Genomic DNA, 18,359 nt, shown 5'->3' with positions numbered 1-18,359 from the left:
GATATTCAGTGTTTGTCTCACTGTCAACAAAAAAAAACAAAATCATAAGTAAGTCTTGTGTGTGTGTGTGTGTGTGTGTGTGTGTGTGTGTGTGTGTGTTTGTATGTGTGTGTACCCGAAGCCTGATACATCTTCTTCCTCTGTGCAATTCAGCTCCATTAGTGTCCAAAAGCTATTCACATCAGTGAGCCGCACTGTCATACTGGGTGACATGCTCCTTCATTACTACGAACACACACACACACTGTACTTTATTTTGACACACACCGTCCAACTGGAGCACCAAATGTGGATTAATCCGCTGCTGGAAATAGTCCCCAACACGTACACGTCTTTCTGTTTGAGTAAGTTTTGCTTAAACTAACTGACCAGATAATTTTCAAATACAAAACGACATTTGTTGATTTGTTGACATAAACATAAATACAAATGTCATTTCTGCCACTAGGGGTCTCTCTCTCTCTCTGTTTTCAAAACAATGAAAACAAAAAGATGCAGCTTGATGACCTCGTGACGTAGCGTGGCATCATGGGAGTTGTTGTCTTCACTGTTAAACAACCAGAAATACTCACAGACGAGTCAATGTTAAGTTTAATTCACGTTATGTTTACGTCCTTCCTCGCTGTCTGATGTATCATCGGGTGTTTCCCGCAGAAGCTCAGCAACAGGTGACCAAAACAATATAATTACAGATTTTCTCTGGTCTATGAAATGTTACATATCATATCTTTAAAGATGAAAAGCTGCTTGTGAGTCATGAGATCTCGTAACAAAAGTCAGTTTGAATCAAACTACAAATTATGTTTCTTTAAAGGATTTTTCTCCACTACAACAGACTGTATGCAGGGTTGGAGGGTTGCTTTGAACATGTTACTGGTACCTGATAAAACACTTGATTACTTTCCGTTACTTTTGGATTACTTCGATACCAAACATAAAAATAAAGACAAGAGAGAAGAATCAATACGATGACTTTTATTTAATCCTAATGACGAGTGTTAGTTTATCATCCCTTATTTCAAAGTTGTAATCCTGTCAGTAATCCTCTTTTCTACCTTTGTCTTGTATTTTAATTACGTAATCCCGTTACATGTATCCCGTCACTCCCCCAGCCTGACTGTACTTACAATCAAACCCAGCCCCTCACACCAGGATGAAACACTTTGCAATAAAATTTCAAACATCGTCGCGACCTTGTAGATTCAGATTTACAGCGTCGGTTATGTTGCTCTGCACAAACTGAAAAGAGGAGACAAGCATCCTGTCTCCATCCACCCAGCCTCACTCGGACTTAGAATGCAAAATAAATACACAAGATTTGCAGTGACATCTTACGGCCATTTGGGATAAAGCAGACAGACAGACAGACAGACAGACAGGGAGAGAGTCAGACGGGCAGAGAGACAGGACAGTGAGCTGGTGTCTAACACGGTCTGATTTGGAGGCCGGCCAACTAGGGGAAAACTGTCAGACACTGGCAGGAAGCTGCTGATTAATCTGAGCAGTGATGGAGAAAAAAATCCTTGGAGAGCTGGGAGTGTGTGTGTGTGTGTGTGTGTGTGTGTGTGCATGTGTGTGCGTGAGTGAGAGAGGAAGGCAGCAAAAATTCAACAAGGTGTGACAAAAGGCAGAAAAAGGGAGAGGGAGAGCCGTTTATTGTCATGTTGCAGACATTCTCTATTATTTTTATTCAACTGATTCGGCAGCACTGCTCAGCCAACACTCACGCCAATAAAGCAAATTGAATCGAAATTGAACTGAATAAAGAGAGCGGCGGGAACAGGAGTGAAAGGGGGGGAATTAAGGAGAGAGAGAGCGAATGGGAGAGAGAGCGTAAGGAAACGAGGAAGACGTCAATGCAGGAGAATATTCGAAGGGAAAAGGGAAAAAAAATTGATGCCGAGAAAGAGGAAGATAGGTTGTTTAGAGGAAGGACGAGTGGGAGAGGAAAGACAGACAGGGAGACAGGAAGTGTGTTTTACTCACTAACAGGTCTACTATTAATTTCGGCATACATCCAGCCACCAAGCAACACTTACTTTGACAACACGTCAACTGAAAAAAAAAAAAAAAAAAATGATTTGCTCTCCTCGCCCCCAGACGCCCACACTGGATTTGGGTGGAAAACAAGGAGGAGTGACAGGCGGACGAGCTGCAGACAGTGAAATCATGTGGACCGTGTGGCTGTTGCAACATTTTCTAGCATTTCTAACGGCGAAGCGAGCGTCATCCATCCATTCAGTTTCCACTGACTATTCAAGTAACAGTGTCAAGTAGTCCAGATGTCCCTCTGCCCCTTCAGGGTTGATCTTGTGGTCCTTCTCAGGCCAGATGGGACATAAACACTGCGTCATACCTGCCGGCAAAAACCTCCACAGGCGGCCGAGTCTTTAAAGCTTTCAACAGCAGAGTCAAAATGTACACCAATCCTTCTTATTAACATCCGTAGAGAGAGACTGTGTCCAAATACTGCACATAAACATGTCAGGTGAGGTGGTGTAAAGACAGAGGAAGTCCTCTGGGTTGATGGATAGGTCAGCAATCACTCCGGACGTTTCACCTGGTGCTCATGTCGCCGTGAAACCAAAACTCAACGCCGACTTGTTTTTACTTAAACAGAACCAAAGTGTACAAGACTGATTAAATCAAACACTGTCTGACGAGCCTGAAGGCATTTTTTTTTTTTTTTACCAGCAGTGAATCCAACCCAGTCGCCAGAATAAACGTGAGCCGAGTACATTTCTGCAAAACCACAGGTAAGAACTGAACTTCTTCTGTTTACGTTGAGTTTTCTATTTCTCTTTTGTGACAACGCTGTGCTTATGCTCTGCTGAGGTTTATGCACAAAAAACACTTTGTTAGGATTGAGAAAACATCATGGTTTGGTTTAAAATGCTCAAGCTCTGGTCGCCCGTTTGGCAGCCTTGTTGGCTTGTGACAGCTTGGATCTGATGCCGTGGTAGCGACTTGATAATTGTCTATTTTACTCTAAATGGGAGCATAATTGACTAAATTAACATCAAGCTGTGTTGAAGAAGACCTGAAACTAGAGACTGAGGCCATAAACTCATCAGGAAACTGTTTACTGAGGAAATAAATGAAGCTAGAACAAGGGTCAATTTATCATAAGCTTACATATAATTGGACTTCTTTTTGCAACCAGTGGCGTCACCGCCTGCTGGCCACAGGAAGGAATGCAGGTTTAAAGCACTTCTGCATTGGCTGCCTTCTTCTTCCTTCCTTTCTTTCTTTCTTTCTTTCTTTCTTTCGTCTTCACTGTTGAGAGTTTATCTTCTCTGAGTCCACAGGGAGGTCAGAGGTCAGAACAACAAGCCGCTTTAAAGTTCACAAGAAGTATTAACAGTAAAAGTAAAAGTAAAACTCTTCGCTACGCTTCAAATGTCAATACTTTTGACCTCAGCCGACTGAAATGCAAAAAATCCTTTTCCTCCCTTCATCATCCGACCCAGACAGGCTTTCATTACACTGTCATTTGTTTCTCCTCTCTCCCTCTTAAAATGCCACGGCAGCCAATCGGTGACCCGCGGAGATTTGTAATTCAGATTCAAAACCACCTTGGCGAGAGAAAAAGGTTCAAATATTAAATATCCAAAAGTCCAGATCCTGATCCTGGATGACTGCGTGTCATGTCAACTGTGAGCTCCCCTTCAATTACTTATTTAAAGTGTCGTGGGCGAGTCGCTCGCCTTCATGTTGCAAATCTTCTTTTTCCACAGATGCACAGCGGGAGATCACCTGTCGAGGGGTTCACTGCTGTCTGATCTGGATCTAAACGAGCACCGTGCATGTCTGCCCACACACACACACACACACACACACACAGATACAAGTCTATATGATTACATGCAAAAACACAAACTTTAGAGGCGTTCGGCTCAACTCATGCAGGATTCTTCCTCCGAAAAACTGCTTTGAAAGCGAATAGATGACATATTCACCACTTTATTGATTAAGTTGTTGATTTTTACTATTATTGCATCATAATTATGAGAATTTGTTTCATTTTAAGGACTTGTTTGCAGGATTAGGGGGGAATTAGGGCAGAAATTGAATATAATATTCCTAATTATGTTCTCATTAGTGTGAGTCTTTTATATCTACAGAGGGAGCAGATCTTCTTGGAATATGTTTGTTTCTACAGAAGCTCAAAGCGGACAAATCAAACACCGGCTCTTAGCGGCCACCATACAACCTAACCGATCGACGCCACAAAATCCGACACTCTGGATCGTCACATCTGAGGAGCTGGGTCACTGAACGTTTGACATTTATCGTCAGTAAATGATGGAAATGATGAACCAATTGCTTAAACTACCCATAATCCATCTCTACACTTGTGATTCATATGTTCAACGTGTCTTTAACACACACCGCTTCTCAACAATGCTATAAACATCCTGAACACACACTACAATCAATTATAGAGAGGTGGATGATGCTGTAGCAGCTGTTCGTGAAATTCCCATGGACAGTTTTTACAAGTACAAAGTTCATTCAACAATATTGATGCTCCGCGACCACCTCGCTCTCCTCCTGCAGCAGGAGTCCAGAAATCATTACCAGGACCATCTCAGACCCACTGATTTGGGACTTCCAGTTTAACCAGTTCAACTTTGGATAATGGATGTCAGGGCCATGACTTCCTCCTGTGCGTGGGTCATGTTTACAGTCCGATTAGAAACTTGTAAGACGAGAGAGGAAAGGGAGGCAAAGGACAACTCAATTTAATATATTTATTCAGAGCCCCATTAGCCGCTGCCGAGGCTGAAGCTATTCTTCCTGAGGCTCAAATGATTATTAATGTATCTGGATATGAATTTAGATAAATTCAAAAAGTGTTGTAAAGCACTTTGCAGACTGGAAAAGCCCTATAGAGATGCAGGTCCATTTACCATTTTACCATAAATCATCATTGGGATGATAGCCGATGAGTTCCCGTTTTGCTCTCCACGCCGTTTACCTGCATGACACCAAAACCCGCTCGAACATGATTGTGTTGGTAGTAAATCTAACTCAGACTCATTTCCTAATCGGAGAGGAAAAGATATTAATAAACTGAACCTATTCAGCAGAAACAAAGTGCTTTACACTGTTGAACCAGGAGTAAAACATTCTGAGAATTAAAAACAATCCAACTATAATATAAGATAAAAACATAAATAATAAAAACGTGTTGGAAATAAGACAGTGTGTGTTTTAATGACCAAACACATCGAATTGGTAAAATCACATTACGAACAACGTCTGCTTATCCCGATAATGGGGGGAGCCATTTTGACTGAAAAGCACCCTTCCTCCTCCTCCTCCTCGTCCTCCTCCTCGTCCTCCTCTCTTGGTTTGAAGATTGCCTCGCGCTGAATGAAGAATGAGCTGCGTCGCGCTCACAGAAAAGGCAGGTGAGTTAAGCCTCACTTTTCATTCTTCCATTTAAGCCCAGGGAATGAATCTCCAGATAATACTCACACCTTTGGCCTCGGGAATTGAAAAGCCCCCGTGTGGCTGCAGGATACGAGGCCATATTGGATCTAGGAAAAAGCGCCCTAGACGCCATTACAGCTCATTTAAAGTTAAAGATGGAGCTTTCTTTTTTTTTTTTCGCCCTGGGGTGTATAGAGTCTCTTCTGAGTGAAGGGCTGATATTAGCTATAGCCGGCAGAACAACACAGAGAGGAGAGAAGAGATAGGAGGAGAGGCTTTTAAAAACCATGCAGGACTTTCTGTGAGAGAGACAGAGGAGCGTCACTCACTTTATAGTTTTAAAAAAAGGAGCGACTTAGTTTGTAGCCTACTTAGTTTGCAAACACTTTATGTCACGCTGTGATAAAGCTGTGAAAACAACATTAAAGATGACCCAAAAAGCCAGTTTGAAAACAAAAGTCTGAACAAAGTAGCTGTTCAATAGTATTCAGCTCCTTTAGTGGGATGAGAGCAGTGAAATAAACTTAACGTCTGCTTCTGTATGTTTTATTTAAGACCACAGTTTGTATCAAGAATTCCAGACACCATCAGTGTGAAGCGGTCAGACTGTTGAGAGAAACTTGATAATTGAGTTTCATGTTTGAAAGTTGGAATCAGCACCAGCACGGTTTGCAAATTGGTTATAATGCAACTGCAATGTAATTTGTAATAAACGACGTAACGATGTCTCAGAGTTTAACACCACCTGAGCACCGAAATATGCACATATATACGCAGAGTTTTTTAAACGCGGTGAAAACAGATGAAAGCAGGGAACTGACTTTTATTTTCTCTTGCTTGTCACGTTCATCATCGCGAACTCGCCAGAACATATACCTGATCAGACTACAACCAGAAGACGTCAGACTCTTTCTGACAGACAGTCTGAATCAGACACCGTGTTTTCCCAGGAGCTGATGATGGAAGTTGCTGAGGAGTGAGACATCTCACTTCTCTCTCATCTCTGTTGAGAGTTGCACCTGTGCAGTACCGACCAGAGGGCTCAAGTAGTGTCATGCAAGCCATCGATGGCACAGTGATTACTTTTTCACACCCGTGACTACTGCAGAGACATTTGACCCAGGAGTGATTGCTGATTGTACACATTGGCAAATGTCCCCTCAAACTACGTCTTTCCAACGTTACTTGCGCCAACGTCTGCGAGACGTATGTGTGTTATTGGGGTAAAGAGCAATTAAAAGTAGAACGATTAAAAGGTGCAATATGTATGAATTTTAGTTTAAGATAAAATTATCAACAGAATGTGAAGAAACAACAGTTTTGATGTTACGATGTCTGAGTATTGTGTTGCAAAAGTAGCTAGGAAGCAAATCCAGGCACATCCCAGTCCAAAGCTCTCGTGCTAGCAGCGTTAATACCAAACCCCAATCCAGATTGCTAGCTGCACAGCTAACTGAGCTAATTCACTAATGGCAGCTGCAGTTAGCAGCAGTTTGCGGTGACTCTGGTGATACGATGCTCCTTTATTTGTTTTGAGTATGAATTCAACAGGTGGTTGCCCAGCGTCATTGTAAACGAGGATCACCTCTCAGTGATCTGTGGAGTATAAATAAAGGTTGATTGATTGATATTATTGCATTAGTGCAACACATGAGTTGATGATGATGTGTGTGTGTGTGTGTGTGTCCTGCACCTGCTCGTATGTGTGTGTGTGTTCTCTGTCTGCTCACTGAGTGACAGTGAGTGTGTTTGACAATGTGTGTGTGTCCTGTTTGTACATGCATGTGTTCCCTGTGTGTGTGTGTGTGTGTGTGCCCAATCAGCTGTGCGAGGAAACACACCCACTTCACTCTCTTACCTGGCCCCTGCTCCTCCCCGATTGGCCGCCGCGCGGTCGTGCGGGCCGCTCCGCCATTGGCCGGCGAACGAGGAGGCGGCAGTTTGTTGCTGTTGCTAAGATCCTGTTGCTAGGTTCCCGGCTGTTGCTAGGAGACATGTGATGCATTATGGATGGTTGGATTTCTCGTGGAGGAGCGAATCTGAAATGCTGATGACTGGACTCTCACTCATCGGTCTGTCTCTGTCAGGCTCTATCGCGCTTTCTCACGCTCTGGTTTCATTATTCTCTCTCTCTCTCTCTCTCTCTCTCTCTCTCTCCATCACTCAGACGCTCTGTCTTTTTTTTTTTTTTTAATCACCAATTTAAATTTGCTTTAATGGCCGAAGCAGGTTGTACAAGGTGTACAATGTAAAGTCATATTCAGCTGGGATTAATGTAACAGGGAGAGGTGTTTTCTTTTTTAAATATTTGCCCTGTCCTTCTGTAATTAAACTCATTTTTTTCCAGACCAATTGCCAATTACAGGAGCTGCTTCTGTATACAGAGATATGCATTCTCTGCAAATGTTGAAGCAGCAGCCACCTCCTGAAGATGTCTCCTGGCCCAGGTGGTCGAGATTCTCATCTCCCACTTGGACCACTGCGAGTTCCTCCTTCTGATGCCACCAGACATCTGTAACTAATCCGAAGTGCTGCTGCCGGTCTGGTGTTCGACCTCCCGAAGTTTTCCCACACCACCACCCCTCTTCTCCCGGTGCTATACCGTCCCCCCGCTGCAGCTTGCAATCAGCTCATGAACAGCCCTTGAACATGCTCCCTCACACCTCCCAGCTGTTGGAAAACCTCAACGTCTCCTCAATCCTCAGACCTCATGGCTGCTCATCTAAGTCAAGGCTCTTCTATGTGCGAGCCACATAAAGACAAATTATGTATTTTGTCATTTTGTTTGGAGGGAGGACCTAAAGGAAGGAGATAATCAGGGCAGTACTATTACCGGGATAGAGGAACAAAAGACAAACGGCCACACAGGTCGTCTGTGAAAGCAGCTCATTGCGACCCATTTGATGTTGGGCGCTGACCTCTAATCGCCGTCGCAATTAATACAACAGTGAGGAGAAAGTCAGGTGATGTAACCGCGGAGGGGTCAGAGACAAATGGCTGGGTAAAAGGATTTTCTCCCAGGAGACAGCTGCTCATGTCCAGCATGAAGCCAAGAGGTCAGTACTAATGTTGTCAGTGGATTAGTTACAAATGTACCTACGTTACACAAGTAACTTAAGTTGACAGGACAAAGTGACCGCTGACCTTTGACTTCCTCACTGCTCGTATGAACGGTGACCTCATGAAGTTGCTGCAGGATAACAACACCACATTTCAAATGTATAAATTGAACATCATTACCTTCATGTCGGTACGAGCGCTGACGCGCTGCATGCAATCTTTTCCTTCACTACTCAGAAGACATGCTGGGTCATTCTGCATCAAAGAGCTGCCTCCCTGTCTGATCAAAGTCTCTTCTATTGGCTTGATGGCAAAGCTGCACTCACACCACCTCCACTTTCCTCCGACAGAGTTTCTTGTAGATGCGCTGAGAGTTAGATCAGATGCTCGGTATACATCTCAGTTTCCTGTCATGTGAACTGACAGAAGCGTCTGCTTGGTAGCCTCGTGTAGATAAACACTGAGCCCCGAGGTTTCATTTGTAAAGTCGTGTTGTCGTGGTGTCAAATTGGAAACAAACAAATGTTTAGCGGCTAAGCTAGCCAACTGGTGCTCCAGTGAACGTACCACCAGAGGTTGTTCTTTACACAAACCTGGGGCGATTTTCTTTGTAAGATGCATCAGAAGACTTCCTCAAGTTTGACCCGCATTACATCACATAACAATGAGAACCATCATTACAACTGTGGCGTTGACCCCTGCTGGCCTGAGTACAAATTCCCAAAGATGATGTGAAAAATACAGATTAATGCAGCACTGATGAAGATTTCTCAAAGCCTGACGACACAAAAGACTTTCCAGTTTATTGAATTGATTAAATAAAAGTAAACAAACCTGTCAGCTAATGGTTATCTTCATTATTGATTCATCTGCCAATTATACTCATGATTAATCGTTTAGTCTATAAAACTTCCCGAAAGTGACGTCTTGAAAGTGCTTCTTTTGTCCAAAACCCCAAAGCTCTTCATTTACTATCCTTATTTTGTCACGAGTTTTCAGAGTGAAAAAGCATCTTATTAATTAAAATAAAGATGTTGTCAGACACTTAGAAGAACGACCTCAGCCTGTCGTTGGCAAAAACAAGCACTCTTATTCGGCGCAACTTTGGTGGTCGCAGTTTCCCCTGAAGGATTTACACAGCAGCCACGTGGCAGCTGCCAGATGAGGCGATCCACTGGACTGACACCAAAACGTTTGGTGAGAAAGAATCATCTACACACCAGAACATGTGAAGATAGGACTAATTACACTTCAACCATAGTTTTTGTTTCAAGTTTCTCCATCAACATCTGCACACACCTCCAGGAGAAGTCGTCCTCCAAAACTGAAACTGCACGAAAAAGTTTTGCGTTCGACTTTTTACATGCAGACACTCTTTATCCAGCGCACCTGGCCACAGGTGTCCCTCCTCCTCTGTGATGCTGGATGATATTTGCAGTGTCTGGACTGTGGTCTTTCATTCTCTCTCTCGCACACACACACACACACACACACACACACACGCGCACACACACCACCCAGATGGCGGAGGAGCCACTCAGTCGCAGCTCTTATCTTTGAAAACTGCTCAAGTCTGCACGTCGAAAATACCTGCTGCTGCAGTCTTTGATTCCCCGAGAAGGCTGGCAGACACGTGTCTGTGTGTGTGTGTGTGTGTGTGTGTGTGTGTGTGTGTGTGTGTCTGTGTGTGTCTGTGTGAGTGACAGTGTTGTAGTGAGACACGTAGGAAGGATGCGAGTGTGTGTCTGTGCATGATTGCCACAGTCGGGAGTATGTCAGCCAGTGTGTGTACACTTGTGAGAATTAGGATTGTGCAAGGTACTGGGACGTGTGTGTGTGTGTGTGTGTGTGTGTGTGTGTGTGTGTGTGTGTGTCTGTCTGTGTGTGTGTGTGTGTGTGTGTGTGTGTGTGTGTGCCAGATCTGTGACAAGCCAACTGTGACAGGCTCTAATAGCTCTCGAACACATCCGTCTGAACACGCCGCTGCTCGTTGTGTGTGCGTTTCCTCTGTCTGTTTTATCTCCGGCTCTGTTATCACCTCAAGTCTTCTCCTCGGCTCCCAGCTCTCTCCTCCGCTGCCAACGCCACCGGAGCGAGACAGATAGAGGAGGAAGTTGGCCGAGAAATGGCATCGATGGAAAGTTCTGCTCACTGGTTGAAACTCTGTGCTCAGACCTTTAGCAAACACGACGTAGCCATGTTACCGTGTGACAGTAGATCTGAGCCGGTCGATGGATTGAGGAGGCCGCTGACATCAGCCTCCGCATCCTTAAAGCCGCCCCAGATATCATCTGAAGGGAAAAAACTGCTAAAAGTGAGCGACAGGATGAGGATTTGAATCAGGCGCTGCCAATCACAGACTTACATCCCTGTCTCTTCAACATCGTGTCATTCTTGTGCTGACTTTCTCATTTAACGAGACTCAAACCTCCTCCTGTATTCAATTATTTTGCTCAGCCTCAACCTGGAACATGCGACAAAGACGTGTGTTTGTTGTATCCGACTCTGCCGTCTACCAAGTACATTAGCTTTTTCATTTCCTATGTAGTTATTGAAAAGGAAAACCGCTCAGGTGGTGAGCTGCTCGCTTTAACCTTGTTTTCTCCTGTTTATCTGAGTGGGAGAGGTTAGTTATTGTCATTTGCTTTCTTTCATTTCCTCAGGTTGGACTTTGGTTTGTTGTTTTGTGGCCTTTTTATTATGATTTACATGAAGATATGCCCAAAAACCAAAGTTTAGTTACATCTGTAGCTGCAGTTAGCAGGTTTAAGCTCAGTTAACCGTGCAGCTCGCGGCTGTATCAGCTGACTCTGCCTGGACTCGGAGCTCGGAGCTCAGTGGGAGTGCTGTTGTTGTCGTTTACTATCTGACTATCACCCAACAAAGTGGCTAGGGGCTAGCTGGTTAGCATGTTAATATCAGTAGATATCTCTCACTGTTTTTAAACATAGTCTCTTACATATCGCACCTTTTAAAACATTATTTCTCGATTTATTGGGGGTTTTTACAGTTTACCGGTCACATATCTTGATCTGTGGTGTCTTCCAGTGTCCTTTCCTTTGTATCCTGTATCCCAGGAAGACTTGCTGTGGCAGCAGTTGGCCATGTTAATAAAGCTCAACATTAAACCTCAGACGGACAGAGTCCTACTGACTCCTCTCACGGGGACTGATTAGTGCTACTGAACTCGTTTCACTCAGCTGTTCCATAATATATGTCGCAGCCTGCGGGAGGGCTGACTGGAGCTTCAGACCGCATCGCTGTGCAGCCGCTTCATAACTCCAAACAGAATCCAAACCGAGCATCAAATTTTCATGGAAGTGAAGAGTCCTGGCTCGTCTTAAATGTGAGTAAAGACGTCGGTTTTCTGTTGATGCTGCAGCCACTGGACACTGAGGCCGTGTGGATGTGCTTTTACTCGGAGAGCTGCTGGTTTTACCTCCCTGCGCTTGATTATTAATCAGAACATCAGAACTAGAAATTAGCTACGAATCTTGAAATCAGATAGCTCCCAAATTCAAATGTGCCCCGGGGGACCCTGCCAAGCAACAAATGTCAGGTCAGACGAGGGATGATAAAAACTGGAACGTGAGTCAGACTGAACTTTACTTATCGAGCAAAATTAGCATTCAGTTGGAGTCATGACCGCTTGATGGCGTCTGCAATAGGCATCTTACTAACATGTTAGACATACCAGTGTTTTTCTGACCCTAACCCGGGAACTGCTCTGGTTGCATGTACGTCGTCCTTCAACCCCCACCGGTTGCGTTTCGGGTGCAGCACTGCTGGACAGCTGGAGTTGCGACCGCAGTTATACGTATGTGTTATAAACACTTCAACAAACAGACAAAAGGTTAGTGTTCCCAGCCGAAGGATTAGAAGAGCTTGGATTTGACTCTTCTTTGAGATTTTTGTGCTGGCGTCAACACGGACTGTTTTATTCTGAATAATAACCGGATGTTAAGTTGTTGTTTCGGTGTGTGACTTCCTGTCTGCTCTGTGCTGAATTGATGCGTCATGCTCCGGCAGAAATATTAGCCTTGTGTATCTGCTTTGGCCGGTCCAGACTGCCGGAGCTGCAACAGAGTAGATACGCAACGCTGCCAAGGCGGATCAGAGACGGGCCGAACACGGATCTGGTGGAATTGGAGGCAAGTGGTTAGAAACGGATTAATAAAATGCCGTTGAATTAAAATTACTTATGTGAAGATTTTAAAGAAATAGTGTCACATATTGAGTATTACACTTTCTCTTCTAAGTGCTGTATCGTAGGCAACTGGACCTGACGCCTCTCATCCTCCTCTCGACTCTGTAAGGAAACTCCCACACAGGGTTTAAAGCCTGCGACTCCCAAAGCAAAGAAGTATGAACTGGAAAATGTGCATAATATGTCTCCTTCAAACATATTCTTGACTCATGATGAACTGGCTGCTTTCTCACAATGTAACTAAACTAAACAAACACACATACACACAAATACATCATAGTATGAATTATTATCACATTTATAGTAGAAAATGAGGAACAGAAAAGAAAAATGGCCTTTAACAATCATTTACCAGCATTTCACAATTTCAATCCCCGTCTGTAAAACCTGCACTCAAACAGGAAATAAAATAAAAGTCTTCACCTTGAAACCAAAGCATTTTTCACCCGCGGTCGTCCTTCATGTCCACCGACACACATCATATCCATCACCGTTCCCATTCTCCTCCTAATTCTCCCACGTGCACATGTCAGTCTGGTCCGGCAGCCGCACATCATTTGTAATTATGCAAAACAGTCCTTTCTCATCGCACGGAGGAAAGCAATTTTTCTATGCAAATGGTTAAATTCCCCGTGAGGGCCACCATTGGATGCGTGCTTATAAACGTGCTAATGATGAGCGACGGCGGGCGATATTGGGGCCATCGCACGTGTGACACCGATGAAAATTATCAACTAAATGCCAGAAGTGTCCTCACAACGGGTGAACTGGGCAGGGGGGGGGGGACGGTACGCCGAGTGGCCGCTGAGAGTCACCGTGGCCATTAGTGATCCAATTGGACGAGGCAGTAATGAGAAAAGATCTGAGGGGTGATTCAAATTAAAGAATTTATTTATTTCTTTCATTTTAATAATTTCCTGCAAGTCTCTTTGAGATGCAGGTTGAAGCGATAAGCGTTCAAATCCTGCAGAGCGCCACACAAACACACCTGGATGTCCTACCATCGTAATTAGGTTGTAAGTATCGACGCAGATTGGGCTCAAATCATTTAAACTGCCCTCGTTCACCCTCATCGAGACGATTTAACACCAGTGAAGCTACCGTGTGATTGTGTCAGTCAGTGGATTAAACACGAGAGCAGGCGGTTTAGGAGCATTTACTTCAAGATGGTCTTGAATTCCAGGGACATCCTGGGAAAAAAAATCAAAGACTTAAACAAACAAGATCATGACCGCTGTTTTGTTTAAGGATGATTTATTTTTTTTCCATCACTTAACAGGTTTCTTTCAGCGTTCTGGATGCTGCAGCGCCCACTACAGTGCCGGAGCGCTGGATGGGTGAAACAGGGGACGCTAACACTGAACGCACCACTTGACACACTGTTGGATTAACAGGTGGCGTAAAACAGTCGTTTTAATGGAGTAACAGACGGTAATGCTCTAATAAGACGTCATGTTTTATTGTAGAAGACTTGAAACTGTTTACTGGAGGTAATAAATTAAGTCAGAAGTAGTGTCATTTTCTCATAAGCTTACAAACAATCAGACTTTTGAAACCAGCGGTGTCGCCGGACGGAGCTCTTCAACAGAATCTGCCATGTTGGACCGGCATGTTTCTACGGTAGCTCAAAAGGGACAAGCTACGGTAAACACAGAAGATTCTCCCACATGCTTGGGGAGGATGACGGGAGGTGTATTCAGTTGGTCGCAATCTGTAACCTCAGTGTGAGATCCCACTGAATCCTGACCTTTAAATATAGATAATAATAATTTTAATAAAAGGTTTGTATCCAATAAATTTGGGATCTCGGGGCTTTATTTTATTTTTTCAGTTGTTTCATAACAAGTCTCCAGCTACGTCAGTTGTTTAGGAGAGTGCTGCTCAGCTGTTTGAACTGACTGAATTTTTCATTTTTGGGTGAACTGTTCCTTTAAGCCCCTCTCTGCCCTCCAGACGAGCACTCAGCACAACAGCTCGGCGACGAGAGTCTGTCGGGGCTGAGAAACTCTCAGGTGAGACATTTTGCAAATGTGTTTTTATGAGTGAGTTTTATTTTATACGCTCTCAGTAAACAGTCAGATAAATAATCTGACTGTGTTGTGACTATGAGCGTGTGTGTGTGTGTGTGTGTGTGCGTGTGTGTGTGTGATTGCCATTCGCTCTGACATTTCAGAGACGATGAGTCACGCCGTCCACGCCGCCTTCTATTGATCACCGAACAAGTCGCAGAATATCCATCGGCGTGCGAACGCTCCTCACAGACTAATGTACGACCGGGGACAAAATATTCAAGCTGCCGTTGTGAAACTGCAGACGTCTCATTTCGGAAACAAAACTCTTGCATCCGCCTGTGAACTGCAATAAGCATTTGTGATTTCTTCTCGCCGCAAGAATAACAATGGCCCATTAGCAGCCCCCGGCAGCGACACAGCGAACAGATACAGTTTTTTTTAACAAACAGCCGCAGATGATTCTGATCTGCACACAGACACGACTACAGGACTTTCAGGCAACCTCATTAGCCAGCGGGAGAATGACTGACAGTATTTCAGTCGGAGCGGCGAGGGGACTGATAGCCACGATGATGTTACATCTGCATGTTCGGACATCTTGTTTAGATGTAAAATAAAGTGGACGACAGTGAGGCTCGGTGCATAACTCTGCTGTCTGGGGGGAAAACTGGCTGTGAAATCAAATGCACAACTTGTAGATAAAACAAGTGAGGTAAAGAAAGGTTGAACAACACAGGGTCAGATTAAATGCAGGGAGTGGGTCATGACGCCTACATGGCACGACAGATAACATGGCAGAGAGCAGCGACTTAAAGGCAGGTATATATGCTCGGGAGGTAATTAGGGGATTGGGAGCAGGTGCAGGTGGGTGTGGAGGTCAGGTGATGTAGGGAGGCGGAGAAACAGTGGGGACAACACCTGGACACCTGATGCAAACTGTCAGAAAGTGGATTTAGCCATGACACGTTGAGTATCAGCTGTGAGAGATGTTATCTAACTGAACCTGGGATGGATTTGGGGTGTATGATGGAGATATTTAGGGAAAAACCTGACAATGATTTTGTCAAACTTGTTCTTTAGCCTCACCTCAGGACAAATTTCACAACTTAAGCTCTGTGTCGTTCCTGTTGTACCTCCAGCACGTTCTCTATCATGAGTTGTGATGAAAATAGCCTCCAGCATCTTTTAAAATCACCAGATTGAATGTCAAAAGTTGAGGCTCGGTGCTAATTAGGGCTGCAACTAATGATTATTTTCATTATCGATTAATTGATTAGTTGTTTGGTCTTTAAAATGCCTGGAAATGGTCGAAAATATCGAGCTGTGTTTCCAAACGCCCAAGATGACGTCCTCAAATGTCTTGTTTTGTCCACAACCCAAAGATATTAAATTTACTGTCATAGACGAGGAAAGAAAGCAGAATATATCACAGAAAATTTAGACTTATTTCCTTTAAAAAGTGATATTAGATCATCAAAATAGTTGGCAATTAAGTTAATTGTTCACAACTCAAGGATTAACCATCGCAGCTGCAGTGTAAATTACTTGAAGCGATGGTTAAGGCACGTGAAGTTAATTTGTACATCATCTTTTCAAAGGCACAGAAAAAAAAACGAGACGCAAAGCAACTCTGACTTTGCAGCCGTCATCGTGTGAACTTAACATAAGGGCACCGACTTGTGCACTTTCACAGGCTTCTTCTTCGAGCCATCTTTCTCAAAAGGTGACGTCTGTGTGCAGCGCGGTGTGAAAACACAACACTTAGACGCTCTAAATCTACTCATATGACTCATCATTGAAGAAAGCAGCATCTCGCTAAGAAATCGATTTCCCTGCTTCCTCCTCTCTAAGTCAACACTGCTGGCCGGCAACACTAGCTTATGTACCGGGAGCGTTTTCTCCACAATCGATAACCAAGCTGCTGTTTCACCTGAATAAGCACTCTTAAAAAAGCTTCTCATCCACTCCACTTCATCGAAAAAAAGACGTCGGTTGAATAATAATGACGTGCTGCTGTCATGCCCTCATGTACAGATAATTAAAGACATGTCACTGTGGCCACAGAAAGGCTTTAAACTGCAGAGCTGATTCTTATTAGTGGCTTTAAAGCAGCTCACATCATGTAGTATTAGCATACATTCTGCAGCTTTATGGGACTATGTGAACTTTACAGCACATTTACTGTTTGGTTCAGTCTCAGTCTCAACAACATCCAGACAGAGTTGAGAGCTGAGTCCTTTGAGGAACTTCTAGCAGCTACAGGTGTGTTTCAGGCGTGACGACCAGCAAAAGAAGACGCTGACGGGTTTTATTGATGGAAAAGATGTTTTCACTTGTCTCGACTGGCTTCGGTAAGAGTTTGATATACCAACTGGCTCCATTGGTGGAAACACTCTCCCATTATATGATTGTTGGATGTTAGCCCGTGATAAACTGCTGGACGGATGCTTCGTCCAATCACTTTTCATCACTTCAATCCTTTTCTTGTTTTTAGCAGCACCTGTTCAGACGTCAGCAAAAGTCTTACCTTTTCCACCCGTGGCATTGAATCCAGAATCCTCTGATTATTTCACCGTGTCATGGTGTCATGATTGTCCATTTAGCATTGTATGCTAGTTCTTTCCATTCTGTGTTAGCAGAGAGAGCAGGAGGAGTAGCCGACTTTACTGGATGCAACAGAGCATCAGATTGACAATGCATTTTAGCGACAGCCCCCCTTGCTCGAGCGCAAGACACATCCTGAACTCAACAAATACAGCACCTTGGTCGGTGGCCTCAAGCTTCAGGATGTAGCAGGATTCGAGGACTCTACAGAACATTATTTCGATTTTTAATCCCTTTTTTAAAAATGACAAACTACGGAAACTACGTGGTAAGTAACAGCATCATGTCACTAACGCATTACGTTGATTCTCTGCTCAGTGACCTTCACCGAGGCACCGACTAACATCTGGAGTCGGTCCCAAGGCGTGTACGATGCCCACTGATCCCTCAGGACGGTTTAAATGCACAGTGCCAGTTTCCTTTACATTCACCATGTTGTACATTGTATTATATGTGACATAAATAAAGATTCTTCTTCTTCTTCCTCTTAAAATAGGTCAGCATTGTCTTATAGTATAGACACGGGACACAAACGCTGGTTTCCTGGTTGAAAGTTCTGTATGTGACACATCGCACCACCCTGACATGGACTTCTCTCGGTCTTTATATCCATTACGTTAGAAGGGCACCTCCAGAAAATGATGCTAGAGGGTTACCTACAGCATCGAAGTTGAAGTGCAGATCCAATGACCAAGCTGCCCTTTGTGTTTAGCTGGAAGTGAGAACAGGCGGGCTGGAAAAATAATCGTCACAGCTCAAATATGACTTTTTTTTCTCTGGTAGCTTGGATTTGAAATGAAGAGAGCGAGGTATAGTTTTATGGAGCGATAAGGAATCATTGCTTTTCCCCTTACTTCTTGACCATATGCCTTTAACTGAACTGTGACCCAGAGAGGTTGAATTATACTGAGCCTTGACTTTTGTGTTTGCTACCTCAGTGAAAAGGTTGTAGCTGCACCGGTGGAGGCGTCGGCTCTTCCCCGAGAACAACTTTAAAGTATGAAATTGTGAATGAGAAGCAAAGTGATGCTGAAGGA

Source organism: Pagrus pagrus, assembly GCF_965226575.1.
Source record: "Pagrus pagrus genome assembly, chromosome: 12".
Classification (NCBI taxonomy): domain Eukaryota; kingdom Metazoa; phylum Chordata; class Actinopteri; order Spariformes; family Sparidae; genus Pagrus; species Pagrus pagrus.
This window is presented reverse-complemented; position numbering follows the sequence as displayed.